This window comes from Sceloporus occidentalis, unplaced genomic scaffold (assembly GCF_023333645.1).
Source record: "Sceloporus occidentalis isolate IW3139 unplaced genomic scaffold, rSceOcc1.0.p SCAF_7, whole genome shotgun sequence".
Taxonomy (NCBI): Eukaryota; Metazoa; Chordata; class Lepidosauria; order Squamata; family Phrynosomatidae; genus Sceloporus; species Sceloporus occidentalis.
In genome coordinates, this window is record NW_028316987.1 from 7,162,228 (window position 1) to 7,190,157 (window position 27,930).

General features: G+C 41.2%; 1 protein-coding gene across 4 annotated transcripts in view; it reads right to left on the reverse strand.

The window, feature by feature from the left end:
- The window catches only part of SRCIN1 (SRC kinase signaling inhibitor 1), a 326,873-nt gene that overhangs the window by 250,902 nt on the left and 48,041 nt on the right, over positions 1 to 27,930 (reverse strand). The window contains exon 2 of one of the 4 annotated variants that reach the window (XM_089531792.1): positions 9,974 to 10,036. The exons of the other annotated variants lie outside the window; for them this stretch is intronic. The gene's annotated coding sequence lies outside the window, so the exon portion shown is untranslated. The remainder of the gene's footprint in view (positions 1 to 9,973; positions 10,037 to 27,930) is intronic. 4 annotated transcript variants of the gene reach the window in all.

Here is a 27,930-nt window from a genome sequence, read left to right on the forward strand (position 1 = left end):
TACAAAAAAGATGTTTACAGCACACAACAAATCTCTGCAGAAGAGAGAAGTAAAGAGAACCAAATAATAGAGAAAAAGACTTACTATAAGAAAATGAATGTGCAAACACAACTGCCCCATATCATAAGCCACCATGATGTAAAATGCATCTGTCAGACTCAAAAGGTGCATATAGTAACTTTTAAGGTCAATGCTGTCTTAGATAGATAGTGTCTCTCTTTCCCTCTTGAAGTCTTGTTTCTATTTAAAGGAACATATTCCGGCACAGAGCAATTCTGCACCTTTCTAGTTTGACAAAATCAAAAGCTTGCACAACAAACCAGCATTTTCAGATGCCCCAGGTTACGACCCACAAAAATGTCAAAAAGCATAAGAGTTAACCCCCAGCCTCAAGAACTGACAGGGTGGCTGTCACAATCTCAGGAGGCATTTACTTTCCCCTAGCCATGGTAACACTCAACCGCTTTGTCACTTCAGAAGCAGTGCAGCTGCCACTTGGAGTGAGGGAGCTTCCTTTCTCTTTGGGATGGGAAGAGAAAATATAGCATAGATTGCTGCCCACAGGTCTAGAAAGGCAGGATTCTAGGCCACTGCTCTACAAAGCATTTCTTGCAGAATGGGTTGCTAGCTGCAGCTTTTCTTTGCCTTGAGGGAAACTAGAACTGTGGAGGTCATGATGTGTGGGTAGGTGGATGGAAAAAATCAGGGGCACAGACCTTGTTTTTCCCCTCAAGGACTTTTCCCCCCTCAAGAAATTAAAACATAATGAAACATGTTATTTTTTAATGCTGCATAAAATAATCAATACAAGCTATTTATGTATTTCTACCAGAGTTTTACTTTGCCAACTTGAGGGCAGTTAACAACAATATTAACTTGAAAAAAAGTCAGATGGATTTAACAGTAGTGTATAAAATGAAGCATAGCATCAAGAGAGTGAATAAAGGGAATAGTGGGGTCTTCTACAAAAGCTCAATGGTGAAGGACAGGTGCAAGAAAGTACTTCTTTCATATTGCACACAGACTACAGAATTAAAAAACCACAAGATGTAATTGATGGCCTCAAACCTGGAAATAGAGGTAAGATGGAGGATAAGGCTCCTCAGTGGCTACTAATTCTGGTGACTATACATTACCTCCTATAATACCAGCAGCAGGGGAACACAAGTGGTATGGTGTTATGGCCTTACCACTGGCTATGGCAGCTGGGGCGTCTGTAAATTGTAAATCAGGGAAAGGCTTTCTCTCGGTCTTGTCACCATCACAGGCTCCCTTGGTGACATGAGAGAGAGTCTTCCCAATGGCTGCTCCCAACCTCTGGAACTTCCTTTGTTTCACCGGCAAGCAAAAATGTTATCATTTAGTCAGACTTTTTAACATTACAATCATGACAGGGTGGTTTTATATGGGGTGTGAATTTCAGTCATGTTATAACTTTTTGTATGTTTTATGTTAATTTTATACCGTTTTAATTAGATGATTTTAGCTGTTTTAAAATTCTTATCGTAAGGTTTTAAAAATATTTTTATCTTGTGAGCTGTCTTGGGTTCCCTTCTGGGAGAAAGGCAGCATAAAAATGAAACAGAATTAATTAATTGATTGATTGATTGATTGATTGTAGGCCAAAGGCTTCCCACCCCCTACCCAAAAGCTTTTTAGCGAATCCTGAGAGGCATATTCTTAGCGGCACATGGATTTGTAGGATGGCTGGCTCCACATGCACATTGATTTGTGTGCGCCATTCTCCCCTAGAAAAAGTTATAAGGAGATTCCAAAGTTATTATGGAGAGTCAAAAGTGCACATCTTGGGAGCCCACTGCAACCATAGGGATATGGTGTGGGCACACAGTATCTTAACACAGGGAGAAGGTTCTGTTCGAAATCCAGAAAGGCTAATATTAAATCAACTTCATAAATGAGATAGTTTTTGTTTGGCTGTTTGTTATTTTTGTTCCCTGGGTTTGTCTTTTTTGCCTCTTGTTGTTAAGGAAAATGGTAATTTTAATTAAAAGGCAAAATGGAAATTAACTTGAGGCAGAGTTATTAAAAAGCTGTTGAGTCTGTGACTGATTTCTCCCCATGCTGCCTGCTGTGGGAGGGCAATTACATGGCAACAGGGAGCACTGATGCCCGGGTCTCTCCAAGGAGGCACTAAGTGGGAGGGTTGAGAGAGAATCCTTAAGTAGCCCGGGAGGGCAAACATCATCCTCTCAATCTTCTCCTACACACTATCTCTACTTCTTCATAGTTTTTCAGTCAGTGAGGAAAAACCTCTCCCTATGGCCTCACACAGCTTGAAGGTGAGAAACTGAAAGCGAGGCACTCTTGCAGAAGCAGCTTGGAAAAGTCACCATGGAGACTGAAAAGGGAGACAGGGAAGGAGGCTATTGGAAAGACATGTGAGTGTAAAGAAAGTGGACAGGGAGAAGTTTGTCTCCTTTTAAGAGTAGAACTCAAGATGGTCCATCAAAGGCACAGAGTTTGGAAACATTATATTTTCAGACTGCACCCAGAATCCCCCAGCTAGTACGGGCAGTGATCATAAAGGCTGAGGGGCTATGAGAGTTGTCATTCAAATACATAGCTTTTCCAAGCCATGTAAAATAGAACAGGCCAGAGGAAGAAGCAGTTTTTAACACAACATACAGTTAGTTCATGGAATTAGCTGCTACAAAATATGGCAACTGGCCACCCAACTGAAGACCCTTCAAAAGGGGACTCATGGAAGATAAATTTATCACTGGGTATTAGTCATCATAGCTATATGCTACCTTCAGGTCAACAGCTGAAGGAATAATAGCTGGAGAGAGCTGTTAACCCGACATCCTCAAGATGGTCCATCAAGCCTCCCTGTAGGCTTGTCACAAGCATTTGGCTGACCACTGTGGGCAGCAGGATGGTTGACTAGATGAGCTTTTTGATAATGATCCAGCAGGGTTCTTTACATATTTGTACACTTAAGCTTTTGACAGATTTACAGTCAAATATTGAAAGGTATGGAAAAAATCTTCTCTCCTCACTCCGCTACGCTGGTGGACTGAGCCTTTATAATATAAAAAGGAAAAAAACGATCCTGAAAAACAAAACAAGATCAAACAGTAGGAAGCTAGTGCCTACATCTGTGCCTCCTACGGTCTCCAATATCTGCCAGTGTCGCTTTCCTGCTTAGAATTTTACTGCACTGTTTAATAAGAAGCAATCAGCTGTTGGCGGCTTTCATCCATTTGCAGCCAATTACTCAGCTCAGGGGGAAAAAGGTACACTGAGCAAAACGTGAGTAACGTCTTTTTTAAACTACAAAGAAGTGGAAGTGGGGGAGTGAAGAGTCTTCCAATATAAGCAGGGGTAGGAGATTCACAGCTGTTTCTGCCCATGGCCATCACTGTATCTTGTCGCAATTAATTGTATGGGTTAATTATGCACCACTTGAAGGAGTGCTTTCCTCTGCATTCAACTTGCTGCAAATTAGTTTCACTGGATTACTCTCTAGGACTTATTCAATTAATAAACAGAAAGGGTGTCCTTGTGGCACTCTGGCTTCTGTTGAAAGAATGATTCCTTCCCAATCCCCTGCAGCTCAGAGGTGACCCATGTCAGTGATATGGTGAATCCACTCTGGGTTTTACTTAAGGGAGATCTCCAAAAGTTCTTCCCACATCCCAATAATCATTTGAGTATTGGATTATGACTCTGGAGACCAGGATTAGATTCCCTATCAAGCATAAAAGCCCACTGGGTAACCTCGGGAAAATCAGACTCTCTCAGCCTCAGAAGATGGCAATGGCAAACCCCCTCTGAAGAGGCTTGCCAAGAAAACTGCCTTAGGGTCACCATATGTCAAAAATAACTTGGAGGCACATAACAAAAGAATAGGTTCAGAACACTGGATAGTTCCTTTACAGTTTGTAATGGAGCCCAGAGAGCATTCATTGGCTCCCTTGCATGGAAGCCACCAGCCACCTCTGGATCACAACTAGAGCTTGACAAGGTTACTTTTTGGGATGATAACCCAAGAATCTTCCATCATTCAGAGGAATTCTGTCTAAGAAATTCTGGAAGTTGTAGTAAAAAAAAAAACTTTCCAGCAAGTGTCGATCTGACCATGGGCCCAACATTGGAGAGCAGATACATTGCTCTCTGTGCTAACCCTCACCAGCAACACTTTTCTGTCATCAGAGATGGGGATGCAGGGTTTCTATTTCCATTTTACCAACCAGAATGCCAACTAAAGATTCCCTTCTATATTTCTTTAGTGGTGTTGCTATTTGGCTTAGATAAGAGGATAAGTCTCAACTCCCCTGTGCTGTTTTCTCCCTATAGAGTTCACAGACGTTAGCTGGGCCCCTGTATTCTGATTTTATCTCTCCTTAGTATTTGCTGCCACCAAATCTCACTAAATCCCTAGTGTAGCCAATGAAGAGACTCTTTTCTGTAAAACAAAAGACTATTATCTGTAGCATATGTACTTTAGAAGAAGCAAGTTAACCTTGTGTTAGAAACACATGGTTACAATATAGAGATCATCTGTGTCATCTAACATCAATGAGGTTACTGGATGTACATCTGTCAGTATGATAGATATTCTTACACTCATTCCACCCTCACATTTGAAATCCCTACCAACAAACCAATGTTCGCCCTGAGCTCTCTTATACTCTTTATCTCATAACCACCTCCCCCCAGCTACACAAAATCAACTGCCCAACACCAGTTTCAATTTCTGTCTCTTCGGCTGCATCCGTACTGCAGAAATAATACAGTTTGACACCATTTTAACTTCCATAGTTCAATGCTATGAAATTCTGAAAATTGTGGTTTGTTGTAGCACCAGAGCTCTCTGACAGGGAAGGTTAACTGTCTCACAAAACAACAAATTTCCCCTTCCTAAATCTATGTACATAACCCAATTTCCTCTCCCCAAATCTATGTACATAACCAAACCAGACTGGGATTCAATCTTATTTTAAAACTTGGCAACAGAACAGCATACCCTCCAACATTTTGCAGATGGAAACCAGTATACATGTGGCCAAGCAATACCAGAGCATAGTCAAGATGGCAAAAGATATTAATGAAGAAGAACACACAAGCTAAGGGAGGCTGCAGCAGTTTGCTTTTGCCTGAACCCACAGGGAAGGGCAAGAGTTCATCCCTCCTCTCCTCTCCCTCTGATGAGTTAATTGATTACACACTATTTTTGCACTTTGAACTCAGTTTGCAGTAACTGAAGTAAGATAAGGACAAGGGGAGAAAGTGGGAGGAGGAGAGAAAAACCAGGACAATTTAAAAGTAGCTGAAGAAGTGGGATGACACAGGATTAATATGGACTGTCCCTGCCACATGGTATGGAACAGCACCGATACACCTTTAAAAATCAGCAGAGTAAAACAATACAGAATATAAAAATCAACAGCAATAAGAAGAATAAAACTCGCAGGCTAACTATTCCATGCGAGAACAATAGAATTTGCCAAAGTCAGTAGATACCCCATAACACATGTGTATGTTCTATTTCATCTGATTCTGTTTTTCTTTTCTTCACCTTCTGTTTTCTGATTCTTGCACCGTTAGTCAAAATATACTAACCTCTGCCCACATGTACACTCTTCTCCATATTGGATATTTTTATACCTCACAATAGGGTGGAATTCTCATTGGGGTGAAAAAATACTTCAGCATTACATAATGCATGTTTGTTTGTTTTAAAAATAATCACCCAAATGAGCGTAAAAGCTATAGCATGCACACCTATCCAGGAATAAGCCCTACTTAATAGGGCATATAATGTTATAGTTAAAATAAGGGGGGGGTGTACATATCATTTTAAACCCTCTTTAAAAAAAAGAAAGTCTATGTAATGTTGCTTCGTTTATTTTGAAACCCCAAATTCACAGGATGAATATATATCGTGACTGTCATTTTTCTCCTGAAAACTCTGCCCCACTTTGGACTGCTATTTCCCTCTGAAAGCTTCAGGGACAATATCAGATGCAGTTGGTGAGCAGATGGGCAGAAAACTAGCAGCCAGACATTGTGTTCCTGATCCAGATTAGAGTTCCTTTCCTTTAAAATAAAAGCAATAATATTGAGCACACCTTTAAAAAGGATGCTGAACATATGGGCAGTAAGACCTTACTTTTATTCCTAAGGTAAGAAAATGTATGATCCACTAGGCTAGCAATTTCCCCTCTAACAGCTAATAACTTTTTGGAACCTATTTGTGAGGCTGACAAATGATAAATAAATAATGGCAATTCACATTTCTACTCTTTGTATGCTTTCACTTTTAGTCCTCCTAATTTAAATATGTTTAAGCTTTCTCTTGGCAGCTGTCTCACTTCAAAATGCGTCTCACCAAAAACATTCGAAGTCGGCACTTGCCGTGGAAATAAAATCTATTATTGTGACAGACGCAGCAGGGGCTGCTGTTTTGAGGACTGCAATGCATTTTGCTTTCCCATTATTATATTTTATTGGGGTTTTTTAAAGATTTTGCTACAATACAACCAACAGTCATTTTCCTAAAGATGGAGTCTCTGACTAAAAAGAGCTAGATGTGACAATATCAATAAAGGAACCACGGCAGCTGACCCTGAACCTTCTATATTGAATCGGCCCTGAGCCTTTTTAAAACAAATGTGTTTTAGATGCTCATAGGGCATGAGAGGAAATGTGTTTTTTAAAATAATAATAGTAATAATAACCCCAACAAATTCCATGAACAGATTTTTAAAACATATCACATTTCTGCTGTGCCAGCGTTTTTCAACAGAGTACCGTCCAGATGGGTTGGGCTACAACTCCAGTTAACCCCATGATAGGAGTTGTAGTGCAATACATCTGGAGGGCACTAAGTCGGGGAAAGCCAGCATAAGGCCACAATTTTACATAGTCCACTAACAGCAGCAATTGCCAGTATCACACGACAGCAGACTTAACTTGCCCCTAAACATTCCCATCACCTTTTCCTGCTTTTCCATTGTTGAGAGTGGTTGCATCCTAGAGTATCTTGGGATTTGTTGTTTTGTGAGGCACCAGCATTTTTGCAAAGAAGCCTAAAGACCCTTTAAAATGACAAATCCCAGGATTCCATAGGATGGAGCTACAGCATTTAAGGTGGTTTGACACAAGACTCAGCCTCAGAGGATGGCAACAGCAAACCCTATCTGAAGAAATTTGCCAAGAAAACCCAATAATAGGTTTGTCTTAGGGTTGCCATAAGTCGGAAAAGACTTGAAGGCAGACAACAACAACAAAAGCATTTCAAAATATTAACAACAATAGTACAGTAAATGGACCCCCATTAAAAGACCCTTCTGTACAACCAAGTTAATTGTTTGGTTCAATAAAAATATCTTTAGCTCCTGCCAGGAAAGTAGAGAGCGTGCCAGCTTTACCTCCTGTGGAAGAGATTTCAACAGCCTGGGAGCAGTCACTAAGAAAGTCCTGACACATGTCCTCATCAAGGAGGCCCCAAAGGAGGACAGGGCACTGTAAAATGTAGAACATTCAAGAAAAATGGAGGACATTGCAAAAAAAAAACTACCAACACTCATAGAAATATAAATGCATGCTTCTTAGGCATGCTCAAATTGGAGAACGTTTTGGAATTCCTCCTGGACAGAAAGCTGAAATGTAGGATATGTCCTGGAAAAGGAGGACATTTGGTCACCCTGCCTGTGGCAGCAAGGGGACAAAGAAAAAACCTTCCTCTGAGGATCTTTGGCAGCCTTTGTGATAGTCTGGACCTAAACTGTATTGCACTATAAAGGTTACAACCAATACTTCAAATTGTGCCTGGGGACAAACTGGTAGCCAGTGAAGCTATGTCAATGAGGGAGTGACATGTTTCCTCCAGACAATGGTAGTTGTGTTTGCACATTCATTTTCTTATAGTAAGTCTTTTTCTCTATTATTTGGTTCTCTTTACTTCTCTCTTCTGCAGAGATTTGTTGTGTGCTGTAAACATCTTTTTTGTATAAGCATCCTCTGAACATCCTCTTGCCAAGAAAACTGCATTATAGGTTTGCCTTAGGGTCGCCATAAGTTGGAAACTACTTGAAGGCACACAACAACAACAATATAATACAATAAGGATGGGAGATTTGGCACCTTCTGAGATGGAAATTGCTAGTTTTTAAAGTTGCGTTGTGCCCCATGTAGTCCCCAGACTGACTTCTGAGTATCTTCAGGACATCCCCAAAACTACTAGACCACCCAATAATTTTTTCCTGGTAATTTTTCTTTCTGCCTCAACATGCAGCTTTTTGCCCCCTCCCCAGCCCGGCAAAAATGACAGACGATCAGCCCAAAGAAGAACCCAAAGTTATATGGCATCACTTCCAGGTCACAAATGAGCCCCTCGGGTGCATAGTTGTCAAAACTGCCCCCCTTCCTGACACAATTGCCCAACCCTGCTTTAATTCCTGGGCACCCATCTCAGTCTCTTTAGTAATTCTCTGCAGGCTAATTCACATTTTATTTTTGCCAAGCTTATTTATTGAGTTGTCAGCTGCATTTAGATCTGACTGTCCTTGTATAAGCTCAAGGCAATCAACCAGGTTTTCTTCCTCCCAACTTTAGCCTAACAAAAGCCCTGTGAAGAAGTTCAGGGAAAAGGTCACCTAGTGAACGTCATAGCTAATGGTACGTAGAGAGATCTTGTAGCACCTTTGAGACTAACTAAAGAAAGAAGTTGGCAGCATGAACTTTCATAGACTTAAGTCTACTCCCTCAGATGCAGAAGAAGTAGACTTAAGTCTACAAAAGCTCATTCTGCCAATTTCTTTCTTTAGTTAGTCTCAAAGGTGCTACAAGATCTCTCTACATGCTGATTCTACAGACTAACATGGCTATATTTTGAATCATAGCTAATCCTAACCATAACCCAGTCCCAGTCCAGCACACCAAACACAACATCAGATAGTCTCTTCTTCTAAATCAGAGGTGGAGAAAATGCAGCCCAATGTTTTTCGCCATAGTCCCCCAACTCACTCAAAGTCCCTTTATACACCCATCCAGTTATTTTATTATGCTAATATTTTATATGATATTTCCAGCCAAAATGTGGTGGTGTGGCCAGCCACAGACCTGTGAGAGTGAGAACTGGCCAACAACCTCACTGTATTTGCCAGGTGCTGTTCTACGTTGGGGGTGAGCAAAGTATGGGCAGTCGCCAGGGCTGTTTTCATGACCTTCCAGGCTCCCCCCAGAAAGCCCTAGTATGTCAACAAATGTACTCTAGGGCATGTTTGGAGGGCCTCCACAATCTCCTAGGGGACTGATGCATCCCCTTAGCCTTCCAGAGTTGCCCACCCCTGTAGTATGGTAAGCCCAGAGGACAAGGAAGGTTCAATGTGCAACAAGGTTGAGCTATTCAGGCAGGGCCCCTGAGATTATTATTCCCCCCCCCCCGCAAAAAAAAGGGGGGAGGTGGGAGCAAATCCTAAAGCATGGAGGTAACTGTGCCAGTGAAATTCTGGCTGACTGGCTAGCCGAAGCACCAGGGATACAAGTCCCTATGAACAGAAACACCGAACTAAAGAAAAAGCACCAAGGACAGATAGTGCTGTTTGCTTGCTTTGGAGCTCATCTCATTGCTCAACAATTCCTGGTCTCTCCTTGGGTAAGAATGGCTTAGCTGGCTTGATACCTTTACCAAGGCAGTGTATGCAGAAGAACAGCAATTCCTTCCCCTTAGGAGAACTAGTTGTAACATCTTTCATTCCAAATCAAGAAGCAACAGAAGTTTTCTTCTGACAACAGTATTACCAAGACAACCAAGTATCAAGTCATAGAAAACAAGTAGATCAGAAAAGGCGATCCAGGTGCTACATATGGTGGATGGAGTGAGAAGAATGATGACTAGGTGGGTGGTGTGGTTTTAGAGGAACATTGAAATGGTGAAGGATGGTGGGGACGAGGGTCTGAAACGTCCATCCCACCCATGGATACAGCCACCCCGTTTACTAACCTGGTGACTTTAAACAAAGGGAACAGAGTCCAGGTTTCTTCCCTCCTGCAATTCGCCCGACGCCTGGTTAAGGACAGGAAAGGAGGAAATTCAGGAACAAACAAGTTCAGAAAGGGATTTGTAGGGTGGGGTTGGGGTTTGGGTTGGAGGGCTGGGGATGAACGAGGGGGTGCAGGAGATAAATATATTGGATAAAACGGTGGTGTGGTTGGATTTATTTTTAAACAAACAACATCAGGAAATATTTTTGTTTAAAAACATAGATTCACAACAAACACGATGAAAGATGGGAAAGGAGAAAAAAAGGCTATTATTTTGGTATCACCACATGTTGTGGCCTTGGTTGCTTGTGGTCCAAGATGCAGACAGCTTGCCTTCCTCTGCAACAGACACAGGAATTAAATAAAAACTTACAGACCAAAATATTCACTCTCAGTTCATATACTTACCAGGTCCACCAGAGGAATTCAAGTGCTCTGCACTCCTCCCTCCCCTATCCTCATATACTCATACATATCATTGTCCATATGTACAAACTCTAAATTCACACAGTTCATTTGCCCCAGAGTCTAGGGAAGGGACCAAGTGGTGGGTGTAAAACCAAGATTTGCAACTAGCAAGGAAAGAGAGATGACACAGATACTCCTATCCCATGTACAATGAAGTGCCAGTCCAGGAAACATTTGAGTCAGTCTGCATAATACACTGGGGTGCTTTTGTAACCTTTGGGTACCATTCATTTACATGAATAACATCAGAGCTTGGAAATGGTAATTTTTTGGACTAGAATTACCTAAATCTCCCACTCAGCTTAGTCACTGGAATAGAGACACTTTTTCCAAACTTTGGCTGTGCATATGCAGTGGTTTTACATTACATAAGAGCATAAAAATCCTCATAAAGTGAATTTGGTTCTACAGTAGAACTTATCTACTCAAGATCCCTAGCTTTATTTTACTGTTTAATACAAGTTTCTAGCCATTATGGTTATGAACACACATTTCATAACCCTGTTTGTGGGCAAGAATTGATAAACTCTCACAAATCAAACCAAGGGAGCTGCAGAAGATGCAATGTGGTTAGCAGTCTTCAGATTCCCAGTTATTAATATATTTTTTTGTATTTCATGGGAGCAGCAGCAGCAGAATTATGCAGAAGAATAAACATGGACGATAAAAGAAGTCATGCAGAGTCTTCTAATTTTTGAAATGTATACAAGTTGAAGAGCTGAGCTTTTCTTTTTGCAGAATTTTCTTTATGCAGAATTTTGCAGAAAAGCAGAATTTTACAGAGATCTGATTTATTTATTTATTTAAACTTAGTATAAACTAGAGACCAGAGTTCAAATCCCTGCTCAGCCATGGAAACCCACTGGTTGACCTTGGGCAAATCACAGTCTCTTAGCCTCAGAGGAAGGCAAAGGCAAAGGCAAGCCTCCTCTGAACAAGTATTGCCAAAAAAAATCCCATGATAGGTTTGTCTTAGTGTCACCAAAAACTGGAAATGACTTGAAGGCACACAAGAACAAATAAAACTAGGGTTAATTGCAAGAATTCACTTGAAAAACAGAAAACACATTTTCCATCTTCTTCAACTGCAACCTCTATCACACAAATACTTGCAAGCATGCATAACGTCCCACAACTCTTGAAAGGAGCATCACACAGAAGCCAGTTCCTATCCCAGAGCCATGCTCTACCAACTGGTATGAACAACACTGAGGCATAGAAACTACCTTGCACAGACACAGTCACACGCATGCCCTCATCCAGAAAGAGGCATGTACTCACCTGCACATACCCAAGTGACAAAGAGATCAATGATATCTTCTTACATAGAAAGGGTGCACTGGAGTCTCCAAAGCAACAGAAAGAAGTTGCCATCTTTACTATTAGAAAACCCATGATTGTACCTTCAGCAACTTCAGTTCTGCCCCTTTCCTCTAAAGGAAAAAGCCTCTGATCTGGTCTTTGGCATTAGTAACCAAAAACTAGAACACTAAGAATATCAGTATTTATTATTTATTAGTTACACAGCCTGGTTTTCCTCCAATGAGCTCAAGGCAGTGAACAGGACTCTCTACTTTCCCATTTCAACCACACAATTATCCGGTGAGGAGGATATGGTTGGGAGAAAGCGCAACTGGCCCAAAGTCACCCAGTGAGTTTCATGGTTCAGTGGAGATGTGAATCTGAATATTTCAAGTCCCAGGCCAATGCACTCTAACTGCTATACTACATCATCTCTCCAAGGTGAGCATTTATAAAAAGTACTCCTTTTGTAAATTTGCATATTTACCACCAGTCAGCCCATGAGTTCATATACAGCTTATCATCCCTATACATCTGCCCCTTAAGAAAAGTTTGATATCTGGACTATGACAACACCACAACAAGCGACCAGCAAAGACCTCTGCTCCATTTATTCATAATTCATTTTGCCACTGTGTTTATATTTTAATTGCAATTTGCTTTGGAAAACAATCTTACCTGATTACCAAAGTATAATACAAGGGTAGGTAAAGTATGGCCTGAGGGCAGGTGTTATCTGAAAACTGCACCAAAATATCTCAGATTGCGCACAAATGCTGTAATCCACCCTCTCCACATACCAGGATTTTTAGTTGTATACCAAACCAAAATAGCAACCAACAATGATACAACTTTACTTCTGGTGCACTTGGATACATGGGGAGGGAGCATTAGCCCCTTCCCCTATACAATTGCCCACCCCAGATATAATATAATAAAAACAGGAGTGGGTAGGCAGGCAGACAGACAGACAGATGCTGTTTATGCCCATTCTGGAGCATGTCCCATTATTTATTGAGCCAGCTCACAATTATTTCTCACTCCTGTTTTCCTAGAGTACAATGTGTTCCAAAACATCATTCAAAATGATTTTTACAGATGGATTGCAGTCCTAAGTATGCCTTGTGTAAATCAAGGTCATAGGATGAATCAGTCCAGAACACATTATGAAAGTCCTATATAAATGTTTCCCTCAGAGCTGATCTTATCAAACTGCTGACTGGAGTCATCATTCTACAGAGTTCCCAGGTTAGCAGCACCACATATTTCAGGGGCAAAATGTAAAACTGGGGTGGATCTTTGTCTTGTCCCTGGGTCAGTCCTTAGATAGAATAATACAAGGGTCCTTATTATTAATAGGGCAAAGACTTATGACGTCATGGAGTTGACCTTGTGATGTCATGGAAGCAGAGAAGATAAAGACTGGAAGTGATCAGGGCTACTTTTGGGTCCACAGCTTGTGGAAATGGACATGAGAGCAGTGAACCAGGAATATGGATAAAACACAACTAATCAGGTAATATGGCAACTCAAAGCAAGCCATGGGATAATTTATTGATGATTAGGCAAATTATGGGTGCAGTGGCTTAGTGGTTAAGGCGCCATTTCTGACAACTGGAAGATTGGAAGGTTGGCAGTTCAAGGCCCTAGTGCTGCATGATGGGCTGAGCTCCTGTCACTAGTCCCAGCTTCTGTCAATCTAGCAGTTCAAAAGAATGCAAATACAAGTAGATAAGTAGGTACCACTTCGTTGGGAAGGTAACAGCGTTCAATGTGGTCATGCTGGCTTTGGACAATGCTGGCTCTTTGTCTTAGGAACGGAGATGAGCACCGCCCCCTATAGTCAGTTACAAGTAGACATTCATGTCAAAGAACTACCTTCATTGTTACCTTAGACAGATATACCCGGTAGCTGCAGCAATACCGGCTAGGGCTTGCATCGCATATGCTTTTACCTACACCACACCCAATACATGGGAAATTTCTCAATAACCTACTCATGCTGGGGCTTGTGGAAGGCTCACTGCTAGCCATAGGAAATGCATTTCAAAAAGTAGACATGTCTATGAAAACTCATGCTGCCAACTTCTTCCTTTCAGTCAGTCTCTAAGGTGCTACACAATATCTCTACAGCTGTAGGAAAGTTATTCTTCCAAGCGCTGCATTGTTGCTGCCAGGTTCATATAACAAGAAAGCTCCTGAGTCACAGTGCTGGCATTCCACTTGTTACAAACCATAAGGATTTAAACATATGAATCCACAATCTCTTCCCCCATTCTTCTCCCCTTGGCTTTTTGGTCCCAGCATTGCATGCTCAAAACACATAAATCACTGTCCCATGCTGAGATGGAGAGCACTAGCACTGGATGGCAATAGGTGGAGATAAGTGGTGAGGATTTAAACCCGTCTCACACACACACACACAAACACACACACACACACACACAGAGAGAGAGAGAGAGAGAGAGAGAGAGAACATTCATCTTCCATGGATGCTGCTCACCCTGAGACTTGTCTGCCTGCCTGGAGACCAGAGAAACACAGCACTTGCCTGAGATTTCATCAAAGTCCTAAGTCCCAGTAAACCTAAAACATTTAGAAGGGCCCGAAAAGGAAACGATTCCCACCAAACCTTGTGAAAACCTGACACAGAGATGTCATGTTATGACTACAAAGATTTACAGTGGCGTGTGCATGTGCTAGGGTTTTACATACTTTTTGCCCTCCACGTGTCTTGCAAAAATAGAATCAACTACGCAAAACGCTAAATCTTCTTGTACCAACTGTGCAGAATCGGACAATATGCAAATTTAATTGGTTTGCCTAATGAATACAAGTAGCAGAATTCAGTTTTTGTTTGGCACAGACTATGGATTGCCTGGATCCATAATTTCCAAATGATGATGACAATGGTGATTACAGCATGCTAACAGCAGGAAGCCAAAACACTGCAAGCTTACAAAGTACTATTATTAAATGCTTTGAGGTATCAAGCCAAGTCTGCGGCACAGGAAGATGAAATACGCACCCCAGCATGATCACCTATCAAAATTACCCGGGAGAACATGCCTTCTAAACTTCATCCATAAATCAGATGCAGAGCAACCTTCTCTGGCCTAGATTGTCTGGAGGGGCAACTTTATTGTACATATGTATCTCTGTTTGCCATTTCAGTCCAACATATAGGCAGTCTATCCTGTTGCAGTATCTGAAAGAGTCTAAAGCTGCATTTGTACATCTGCCAGGACTACTGGAGTAACAGATAAAAAGAGAGCTTTATATTCATCTTCCACCCTGATTGCCCCTACTATTTAAGCTATAATGGAAATACAGCTATGCATGCCAGCATTTGTTTATATAGCTAAATTCAGCTGCATTATAATCCTAAATGTAAACTAAAGCAAAACTAAAAGGAGGCTTCAAATGTTAAGCTTGACTCAGGAGACAGATCTACATATATTTGCAAAAAATGGAGGTGTGGGGGTGCAAAAACTGCTTTGTGATTGCATGCAGACCATGGCCCACACTTTGCTTGCAACTGTGTTGCAGCCTCCTAGAGGTTTTTCAATAAGAATACGGGTGAAGAATTGCTCTGAATACTCTATTTGTAAAATTCCGTCTGGCAAGAAACATAGTGAAGAGGATCAAACCATTTTCCCAGCCTTAATATAATATGCCTGCCATAATATAACTCCACATGTATAAGAAAGTATTATCATATGCTTCTCCATCTATAGTATACAAATTAATATACTATACAAATTAGTAAATGATTATCTTGTAGCTTCTTGATGAGGAAGAAAACAGGGGTACAAGAAATGTATGTAGGATGCCACATACAACACACCAAGCCCAAGAAGCTCTTCCATTCCTTAAACTAAAATGCATGATGAATTAGTTGGGATAGTCTGTACATTTTCAAGGATGGGATGAAGAACCCCAAGCCTGCAGGACAGATTTGGCTTGCAAAACCTCCTCGACCCCCCTGAAGTCCCTGAACTTTCCCAAAGTAGTGCCTTAAAATGGCAGCTCCCAAGGTAGAGAGTGCCAGGCATTTGGAGAGAGGTTCCTCAGGAAGTGCTTTGGGTCTCATTGCGAGAGCAGATGCTAGTTATACCCACTCTTGCTATATGACCTCTATGAGGTTTCTTGGGAGGCAGCCTGGCCCTTTAGCCAAAACAGGTCCAGTCTCACCCTTGACCCTTATTCTGAATATGCTGAAAATGAGTTCTGAGGGTCAAAGCTCTTATTCAAATGAAGCCAAGTTACTAAGCAAAATATCTCTATATAGTGAGGATTATTGTACAGATGCTGCCCTCCTTCAGGGAAGTCTCCTCTTCTTTCAGAGGGGAGATGGGGCTAGAGCCTGGGAAAGTGTCCTTTTTGGACGATGGTTCCCAGAATGTTCTCACCCGCTGCCCTGTGCATGGTCATTTCCAAGGGCAATTATCATAACTTCTGATCTTGCAACTATGAGCCCATCAAAACATTTGGATGACATAGCATTTGAGAGAGAGAGAGAGAGAGAGAGAGAGAGAGAGAGAGAGAGAGAGAGAGAGAGAAGTCTGCTGCAAATTTATCTTCTCAATGGACTCCTGAAACCTGAAAAGAGCCTTTTGGTTTAAGAGGCAGCTGACTGCTACTGGTGCCAGGTGCCTGGAAAAGACAGCCTATAGAATGATGCTTTGTCCTGTCAGGGAATGAGATCATTTTTCTTCTTTTTCCTCCATTGTGCCTTTCAACTGAAGTCTCCAAGGCATGGGTTGAGGATATCGATGAAACAAACTTTTAAGCATTATAAGCATCTCATTCCATGATGGTTGGCATTGGCAGCAGCAGGACCAAGGCCAACTTCCAGGAAAGCAAGAAGTAATTCCATTGGCTTATTCATCAAGGGCTGTTGCTATTTGACCCTTTTTGTGTCATTCCTCCTTTGCTTGTCTTCTGGCTCTCATTCAAGCACCAGTCTCTCTGCTTTTTGGCTCAAATTCTTACAAGTTTGCAATGGCAGCAAGTCAGGGTGAAGTCTACTTTCATGAGGATGCTGATTCTCTCCAAACTACTCTTATTGTGTCTACAGAATGAAATACCACCCCCACACCTTTTTCATACAGGCAAAAGAGATGGGAGCATAGTGGATGTTCCCGTCAGTGTTGCATGATTTGGTGAAGATTTTCCGATGATGTTGCATGACGTCATAATAATCCCACCATTATCCCATGAACAAAGAGACTATAAAATGCCTCTTTGTTCATGAGATAATGGTGGGGTTATTGTGACATCACACAACGTCATCTGAAATTTTTTACCAAATCGTGAGACACTGACTATTGCACAATGCTCCTGTCTCTTTTGCCCCTGTGAAAAAGTCCATAGAGCGAGCACAAACCCAATGAAAACCAAGGGATTTAAAAAGAAACATTTACACAAATCTCTTACTGTTTTCCCATCCAAAAGGTTAACCTGCTTAACTTCAGCAGCATTGTAGACTCATATGTTCTCGAACAATTCATTGTTGTAAGAGAAGAAGCAAATGTCAAAGTTAATAATAATAATAATAATAATAATAATAATAATAAATTTTATTTGTATGCCGCCCTTCCTTCGATCAGGGCGGCTCACAGCAGTAAAAGCAAACAATTTCAATAAAAATTACAATAAAAATACAATAAAAACATCCAATACACAATCCTACAATAGAGGAGGAAAAAAAAAATTAAAAAAGCCCCATGACCCAACCTCTTGGCCACGAAAAGAGGAGGGAGGCCCACAGGATATCTATTTGGGGAATGCCTGTTGAAAAAGGAAGGTTTTTAAGTCCTTCCTAAATTGGGCCAGGGTGGTAGATGAGCGGAGCTCAATGGGCAGCGCATTCCAAAGGGCTGGGGCAGCTGTGGAGAACGTCCTCCGCGAAGTGGAGGCTAACCTAGCCCCAGGCACCTTCAATAGCTGCTGCCCAGTCGATCTGAGGGTGCGAGGCGGAATATACGGGGAGAGGCGGTCCTTTAGGTATCCTGGGCCCAAGCCATTAACATTCTAATCAACATGAAATCATAGCATGTGCTAACATATTTTTTAAAAAACTGAGACTGCAGTTAGCATGTTTACCTAAACAGCACATAAAAAAAATTCCCTAATGGAAAAGCTTGGAGGCTTCTTGAGAAATTCAATGTTCTCTGCCTAACAATGGGGCTTCTAGCCTCTCAGAGACTGGAGGCAATCTGGATCTCAAAGAAAGAATCTTTATGTTGCTAATGGAATTTAAATTTTATTTGCTGGGCTTTAAGATGCTTTGTCTCCCAGTACCCACATGGCCAGAAGGAGGAGTGACCTGCCTGCATGGATATCATCTTAACTGAGAACTACAACATCTTGACAAACTGCAGGCCTATGACTAACATTGTCATAGTTTTTTTTTCATCCTGTATAATTTCAATATCTTTGCCTGATGAAGAAGCCAGTGGAGCTTTGAAAGCTTTCAACTTATATTTTGTGCAGTTTGGTTCATCCAATAAAGGTATCACTGTCTTGTACATTTTGGATGTTATTCTACTTTACCACATAGGTGTTACTTATTAAAAGAGAAATGGAGGATTATTTTCATAAAATGAATGGTGCTGCTACTGTCAGGGAAAGAAGGCTTACATCTGGCTGTATTGCTTTTATGAATAATCACACATCTGCTGAAGCCCAAAATGTTAGATCACCAAACCAAAATAATAAGACACTAAATACTGTAAGGAAGTGTCAGCACCCCGTTCCTAGTGAAGCAATTCTTAACCCAACCCTATTTGGTTCTGTTGCTAATGCTGAATATAGACTCTGCCCTTGTTCTGATATTCTTTCCCTGGTATACAGGGGAGAGAGAAAAAGAACAACCGAGCAACCATGTTGAGTGTGGAAAAAGAACAGAGAATTGTTTTAAGCAAGGTAAAGTGAAAATGAATGAATCAACCACAACGAAGGCAGAACAAAACACAAAATGAAAAGTGCCCATGAGAAACAAAAATTAGCCATGATAATCTTTCACAAAAAATGCTTTGTTCGTTTGTTTTAACAAGTAGCATTCATGCTGAATTATTTACATGGTATTTATCTATGCATTCAAGGCTGGTCCCTGTTAAGCACAGAGTCAAAGTATTCTGCAAATTGTAGGGAGCTTATCTTCACAAAACCTCAAGCACTGTAAACTAAAACAACAAGGTCTGGGGTGTCCCCAGCCTTGAAACCAACTACTCAAAAGAGAGCTGCCTGACAACAAAAAGATAAGGATGGGGAATTAAAAACAAAACAAAATGAATTTTTTATGCCTGCTATCCCTTGAAAACCACCACTTGAGTGGAAAGAGCCACAACACAGAAATCAGATTCAGATGATGCAGCATATAGGTTGAGCCTCCCTTATCCAAAATTCTGAAATTCAAAATATTCCAAAATCCAAAATTGGCCCCATGGTTGGCTGAGATAGAGACACCTTAGCTTTCTGATGGTTCAATGTACACAAACTTTGTTTTATGCACAAAGTTATTAAAAATCTTGAGTATACAATTACCTTCAGGCTAAGTGTATAAGGTGTGTATGAAACATAAATAAATTGCACGATTAGATTTGGGTCCCATCTCCAAGATATCTCATTAAGTATATATGAATATTGCAAAAATCTTAAAAACTCTTAAAATCTGGTCCTAAACATTTCAGGTAAGGGAGGCTCAACCTGTACCAGATTCCAGAAGTAACTAGTTACAAATAACAATATTTTTCTTAATTAAATCCCTTTTTCCTAATTGTGAAGGTTAACTGGATTACATTAGGAAGGTTAACTAGATTACACTAAGGTAATAAACCTCACTTGTTTTATAGTGGAATCAACATTTTTATTCCTTTTGTATTGACAGGGCTGTGGTTGCAGTGCTGGTTCATGCTGCTGCCTCATGCTGTGGTGTGGATACTGAAATGCTAATGAGATGGAGGGAAGAAGAATGCATTTTGTCCCACAGGCCAAAGCTTGTAGTAGTCATTTTTAAAAAAAAATAACTAAAAAGTAAATATTTTGAATTTTTTAAAACAGGAAAGAAAAGTGACTTTATTATCTTTTTTAAAAAGAAAAATCTTAGCTATGTACTTTGGGGAACTTCAGGACAATACCTAACTGTTTTTTTTTTAAAAAAGCAAATTTGTAAACTCAGCTTTGCCTATTATATATACTGTGGACAGCCAAAACAAAACAAAAAAAAAACAAATGGGTCCTAGAACAGATCAAGCTTGAAATCTCTGGAAGCCAAGGCCCAGGACAGACTGGCAGGAAGCACTGTCCTTGGGCCAATTCTAGGGTTCTGAAGCGCACGGCAACCACACGCTCCGGAACCCTAGAATGTGCTGCCGTCGCTGTCATGACAGCCTTCTGTCCACACACAGCATATACACTTCACTGTACTTCGCTTACATCTGCGCTTGGGATGTGTGCATGGCATCCCAAGAAGAACCCATTTTTTCTGGGTTCTTTTTGGGCGGAGGGACACTGCACAGTTTGGCTGCTGTGGCGTCCCTCCACAGGAAAACAGGCTGCATCCAGCCTGCCCTTTCGGGGCATTATGTACCAGGCCCAAGATGATAAAACTGAGGCTGTTGTACTTTGGCCAAATCATGACAATGCATGACTCATTAGAAAGCACAATAATGCTAAGGAAGGTAGAGGATAGCAGAAAGAGGGGAGGACCACACACCAGATGGATAGACTCAATCAGGGAAGAAATGGGCCTAAATTTACAGGACCTAAGCAGAACACTAGAGGATAGGGGTTCTTGGAAATGTCTCATCCACAGGGTTGCCATAAGTTTGGGTTGGCTCAAGGACAATTAACAACAATAACAATTATGCTGTATGAAAAAAAGTCGGTGATGATTACTCTACCCTTACACCCTTGTACTGGGAGGAAGGCAGGATAATAATAATAATAATAATAATAATAATAATAATAATAATAAATCACTACCATAGAGAGGCAGCTGGGTTTGCACCCTGTTGTGGCAGAAACTCTATATTTTTGGCAATCAATATGGCAACTAAGATCAATGAAATGCCAAATCAGGACTGAGTTGGAACTTAGTTCTCCTGGATGCAGAGACATTCTGTCCTTTTGTCTTTGTGTCATAACAATGTCCTATTTGCTAACATTGATCTGTCCTCCAAATATTCCATTTGAAACTGGAAACTTTACATTGGAAATGCTGAGACTCTTTGAGCAAAGGCCCTGCCTAACCAGAATTCACTTTGGCTGGGGAAGCTTGCATACATCCAAATAGTATTAGAACTAACCAAAGGCAAGTACAGGAAATATGATTTTGTCCATGCATTGCAATGGCTGCTTGGTAGCTCACAAATAGATGTGAAACAAAGCAAATAAACTCCATACAATCTATATTTCTAAAATGTCTATAATTCTGAAAATCAAGAACCGTTTTAGCAATCATTCATCAAGGCTATGGCACAGAACATGCTTTTCTTTTACTTTTAAGAAAGAATTGGAGTGCAGCATTCTAGGAATTGTAGTACAAAAAGAGAATCTGCCCAAGTTCTGTAAGAAACAGCAATCAGCTCCACACAGATGAAATCATTTAAGCAGATCTAGCCAATGGCCATACTGTCTGGGGGATTATAGGAGTTGAAGTCCAAAAAAGTAACACCACCATCCTCTAGTTGTGAGTTCATGAAATTTCTAGTAATTAATTTGGGCTGAGCTTCAGAGCCCATTTTCAGCAGTAGGGCTGAGCTCACATAAACAATTGACCCAACAACACTGACTAGCCAAAACAAATCACTCATCTATTTAGAAATAGAGGAGCGCGTCAGTGGTGTAAGGAAAGTGAACTTTTTGCATGTATTCTTTATTTTACAGCCACACTCCTCCTCCTTTAAGCACATTCATTCTGTACCACCTCTTCCATCTTTGATCACACATTTCTAAAGACACAAATAGACATGTGATATACAGTTAAATACAATACAGAACCATTCCTCTGAATGTGTACAGTATGCTTCTTACTCAGCAATGAGTAATGGTCGCACGTGGTCTTTTAATGCTTAATAGAGCTGGGTTTCCTTTTATATCAGGGATTCTCACACCAGTCTAAGCCTTAGAACAAATCTTTCTAGCAATTCCTTTTTTGGACTTCCACTTGCTTTTTTCAATATTTGAAATATCAGCATGCCAAGAATACAGTCTTAAAATAATATGAAATTATTTAAAAGTACATGTTCATTTTGCCTTTTCTATAAAGAGTTCAGGGCAATGTTATTATACCAGACATTCTCATGTAGCCCAACTCTGTGAAATGAGGTTCAACCTCACAGCTGAATAGAGTTCTGAACCCAAATCTTCCCAAAGCCAGCTTTATACTCTGACCACTAAACTACACAGATATGGATAATGTCAGTTTTCCACACCTGAAATCTTAATGTCTAAGTGTAGTGTAGTGTGCCAGGAAGCCACTGTCTCTGTTAATAGATTGGAGTTAGTGAATACGTATATTCCAGTTCCTTGAACAACAACAACAGCAAAACCCACAAAGAAAAACTGGAAAGAGAAACAGCAATGGTAGAACCTGTAGAGGTAGGGTATCTTACTTGTGAGCAGGAAGGACGTACTAGGGATTTGTTCCCTTGTTTGGTGGCTCAGTTTGGAAAACTGGTGGGACACTAGAAGGGCAATACTGAGAATCAATCAGAACATTGTTGGGGTTTTTTTTCTCCATTGCAAGATGAAGATTCTCAATAGCTTTGTCCTTGAGTGTCCTTTGCCAGCTTCTTACACGCAGTGCAGTGGATGAGGAAGCATTGAAAAATCCCCAAACACTTTTTATTGTTTATTTCATTTCCTCCTTCTCCACCCCATTCCCCTCTGCTCTTGTGAGCCAGTGAAGCAAGAAAAGGATGGGAAAAACATTCAGAGAGGAAATTTAAAAAGGATGAGAAAATTAAATAGAGCAAATTTCATTCCCCCCTCTATTGCTTTTTAAAACAAGTTATTTGTAGAGAAGGGAAGGAAAGATATGCACACTATGGAGCTTTGTGAATGTCTATAATCGAAACCTAATAGGCATTTGTGCAGTCTGTACCTGCACCTAACTTCTCTGGGTTTAGCTGTGCTCATTCTGTACTCATGACCTTTTTAGCCATCTTATTTATTTGTAACCAATGTTTGCCCCACAGACTTCAGAAAAGAATACTTAGGTGCGTTACAGACCGCCTAAAAGCGACGGTCTGCCGGCGCTGCTGGTTGCTCCGCAAGGGAGCCATAGCAGCCAAACCGCGCGGCTCCCGCGAGGAGCAAAAAAGAAGCCCCAAAATGGCGCTTCTTCCCACGGCGTGGTTATGACGCCGTGAGGCGCCAATGGCGCACCTGCGACATCATAAGTGCCGCACGATGTGCAGACGCTATGCGTCCAACACGTAATAATGGCGGCGCCTGTGTGTATAGGGCGCTGCCATTATTACGCCCCCATCACGTGCTAGGGGTGAGGCCGGTGTGGACGCTAGGTCCCCGGCCAACCCCTAGCACGTGATGAGGGCGCCTCAAGAACCTGTCTGTAACGGACCATAGATGATGTTCTCTGAGTCTGTCCTCACAACAACCCTGTGAGGTTGGCTAGGCAACAGTTGGCTAGGCCAAGATCAGTCAAAGATTCATTCTCTATGTACTCTTGGTAACTCATAAAAGTTGCTCAAAGAGGAGATTGTAAATAAAGTGGAATCAAAGTCCACAAAAAGAGAAGAAGCAGAAGTCCCTAAGACTATTACAAGCCTATTTGTCACACAGTGAAGCTGTAACCAAGATCCAACATGTTTTGAAGGAGAAGAAGTACAATTTTAGAATATCTGAGAAATGTTGCCCAGGGCCAAACTTGTGTTGCAATGACATGAAATCCAAAGAAATGCAATTTGTTGTATGCAGATGGCTCTGCCACCCCCTCCCTCCTTCTCATCTCAATCTGAGGGGCAAAAGGTTTTGAATCAGCGTCAGCAATTAGTGGACAATCAAACTGAAATTTAGTCGAAGCAAGACAAATGGGATCCTGAGGTGCAGCCCATCTTTCTTGGAGAAACCTCTGCTTCAGCAACAGGAATACAATCTGTCTGGAGTGGTATTGCCCTCCTCTTGAATAATTGGGTTCACCATTTGGGAATGCTCCTGGGTGTAGTATTATTCCTATATGCCCAGGCAGCAGTAACTGTATCCAGGAGTATTTCCCACCAAATGTGGCTGGTATGCTAACAGTGTTCATCTCTGGAGAAGGCAGGCAGGATGAATAGTAATGGTATGTGGGTCTTCTTCTAAAGACTGGGAAATTTAGCTGATGTAGAATACAGCTATAAGGCTGTTAACTGGAGTGCTTTACTGAGAGACAGAGATCAGAAAAATTACATTTTCACACAATAATGTCCAAAATCCCCCATTCAGCATAGATTTTGAAAACAATAGTCCAAAAAAGGCACATTTCCATACAGCAGAGTATATGACTATAGCCATCCCTCCATTTTCGTGGACTTGGAGTCCATGTCCCTCAGAAATACATGAGGGGCAAAAGGACGGTAATACAATGGGGCACGTGCCCGAGGCATATGCACAGCAGTGGGTGCAGGAGCATGCCGCTATTGAAGTCAATAGGGACTCCAATATTGGCGATTTTCCATATTCACAGGGGTGAGGGTCCAGAACATATCCCCTGCAAAAACAAAGAAGCAACTGTACTGTAGTATCATCTTCTCTGACTTCTTATTTCTTACTTTGTTCAGTTTAAGTACCTAGCTAACAACTCACTTTAAAAATCCTGAATTGCGTGGGATCACTATCTCCAAAAGACCCAATGTATGTATCAGTCCAATTTCTGCTAATCCCTGGAGAGGTCCTGTGGTGGATTCCATTTATATCTCAGGTTAGGTAGGAACATGTAGCAGACTTGCCCAAGCTTTGGAAAAACTGTTTATGAGTGTTGAAAAGGGAGCAAAGATGTTCCAATTCACTTAATAGAACCACTAACAATCAAAGTGACAAAGGCCGCATCTGCACTGCAGAAATAAATCAGTTTGACATGACTTTAACTGTCTTGTCTCAGTGTTATGGAATTCTAGGAACTGTAGTTTTGTGAGATATTGCTACAGAAGTTAACAATAAAAAGGGGTTTTTATTGTAAGGTAATAAGAGAACTTACAAATGTAATCTTAGAGCCATTGGCAATAATCTTTGAGAACTCCTGAAGAACAGGAGAAGTCCCAGCAGACTGAAGGAGGGTAAACATTGTCCCCATCTTCAAAAAAAAAAGTGGGGGGAGAGGATCCCAACAATTATTGCCCAGTTAGTCTGACATCAGTACCAGGAAAGATTCTAGAGCAGATCATTAAAGAGAGAGTCTGTAAACACTTAGAAGGCAATGCCATAATCACAAAAAGTCAACATGGGTGTCTCAAAAACAAGTCATGCCAGACTAATCTGATCACCCCAGTTTGGTCAACGAAGGGAATGTGGTAGACATAGCATATCTTGATTTCAATAAGGTTTTTGACAAGGTCCCTCATGATATTCTTGCAAATAAGCTAGTAAAATGTGGACTAGACAATGCAACTTGTAATTGGTTAACCAGCTGAACCCAAAGGGTGCTCAGCAATGACTTCTCTTCATCTTATAGAGAAGTGACCAGTGGGGTGCCACAGGATTCTGTCCTGGGCGCAATGCTATTCAACATCTTTATCAATGATTTGGATGAAAGAATAGGGGACATGCTTATCAAATTTGCAGATGATACAAAAATAGGAGAAATAGCTAATACCCGAGAGGACAGGATAAAAATTCAAAATGACCTAAACATATTAGAAAGCTCGGCCAAAGCTAAGAAAATGAATTTCAACATGGAGAAAAGTAAGGTACTCCACTTAGGACAAAAAAAATGAAATGCATAGATATAGGGTGGGGGACACCTGGCTTAATAAGACTACATGTAAAAGGGATCTAGGAGTCTTAGCAGACCACAAACTGAACACAAGTGAACATTGTGATATGGCAGCTAAAAAGGCCAGTATGATTCAAGGCTGCATCAATAGAGGTATAGGACCTTATCACACACAGAAACATAAACGTTCTAGGGACGGGAGGAGGACTCTCGTGTGCGCGCGCGGCCGCCCAAAAACGGATTTTATCGCACACAATTCAGTCCTCCAAGAGGCCCCGTTCCGTCCCCCGTCGCGCACACCGTTCGCGTCCAGTCCTGACGGGCGCCATTTTTTGCCGACGGAAGGTAATCCGTCAGGCAAAAATCACGCCCATCAGGACTGGACGCGAACGGGTGCGCGACGGGGGACGGAACGGGGCCTCTTGGAGGACTGAATTGTGTGCGATAAAATCCGTTTTTGGACGGCCGCGCGCGCACACGAGAGTCCTCCTCCCGTCCCTAGAACGTTTATGTTTCTGTGTGCGATAAGGTCCATAGTGTCTAGATCAAGTGAAGTAACAGTACCAGTGTATTCTGTTTTGGTCAAGCCTCACTGGAATACTGTGTCCAGTTCTGGGCTCCACGGTTTAAAAAGGATGTTAACAAGCTGGAGCGTGTCCAGGGGAGGGCAACCAAAATGGTGAAGGCTCTGAAAACCATGCGCTAGGAGGAGAGACTTAGGGAGCTGGGGATGTTTAGCCTAGAGAAGAGTGGGTTAAGAGGTGATATGATAGCCCTATTTAAGTATTTGAAGGGGTGCCATATTGAGGAGGGAGCAAGCTTGTTTTCTGCTGCTCCAGAGAATAGGACCCAGAATAATAGACGCAAACTACAGGAAAAGAGATTCTACCTAAACATTAGGAGAACTTCCTGACAGTGAGAGCTGTTCAACAGTGGAACACACTCCCTTGGAGTGTGGCGGAGTCTCCTTCTATGGAGGTTTTTAAACAGAAACTGGATGGCCATCTGTCAGGAGTGCTTTGATTGTGAGTTCCTGCATGGCAGGAGGTTGGACTGCATGGCCCTTGTAGTTTCTTCCAATTCTCCAATTCTATGATTCTATGATTTAGCCTTCTGGTGCAACAACAAACTACAAGTCCCATAATTCCATAGCACCAAGCCATGGCAGTTAAAGTCATGTTAAAATGGATTATTTCTGCTGTGCGGATGCAGCCATAGTGATACTCTCAGGTTCTAAAATTTTTTTTTAAAGTATAATCTTTCCACAAAGCAATGCAGTTCCCATAATCCCACGGCATTAGCTATGCTGGCTAGGGTTACAGGAGTTCCAGCCCAACAACATCTGGGGGTCTATACAATTCCCACCCAATTTATATCTTGTTGTGAATTACCTTGAATGAAAAAGGCAGAGTATGAAAAAAATCAAATAATAAAGAATTAAACAATAAATAATAAATAATATTATTTAAATAATAAATAATTCTGTGACAGTTCATCTATATTTTGAGCAAACGAAACATGCAAGTAGAGCAGCAATTCCCATGAAACTCAGCATAGAGAATTATGAGCAATTTGTTCAGAAACACACAGGGATTTGGCTCTTCACACTTCAGAATCTGCATTTGAGATTTTGGATGATGTTTCTTGATTAGAAAGGTTTCTGTGGAAAATGTTTCTCTGTTCACATTGTTGTTGTTTTTTAAAAGCAATGAGAGCAAATTTCCTCTTGGCACTATAGTCATATCTAACTTTGATCCTGAAGCAGCAACAAGAGCTCTGTACAAATGTAATGAGATGGGAGCCGTGCTGTAAGGGAAAAGTTTGTTCACCCACTTCAAATCAAAAGGCTGCTATTTATTGCATAGTTGCAAAGAGGACAACAAATCCTACAAAATGCAAATAAGATGCCCTGAAATGAGGTGACACTATTGCTCATATTCAGATCCATCCATCCATCCATCCATCCATCCATCCATCCATCCATCCCTTCTTCTCTCTTTCTGCTCTGCTAATTGAGTGCAAACTACTTTTACAATTTGAATTCAAAGACATAGCAGTATTAGTCTGGAAAATCAGTATGCAAAGGATCCTGTAACACCTTTGAGACTAAGGAGTTTATCTCATTGGCTTTACTCCCACAATAGATACACAATGTAACTTTAAGAAAGCGGATCTTATCACATTTCTCCATCACCAGGGAGTAT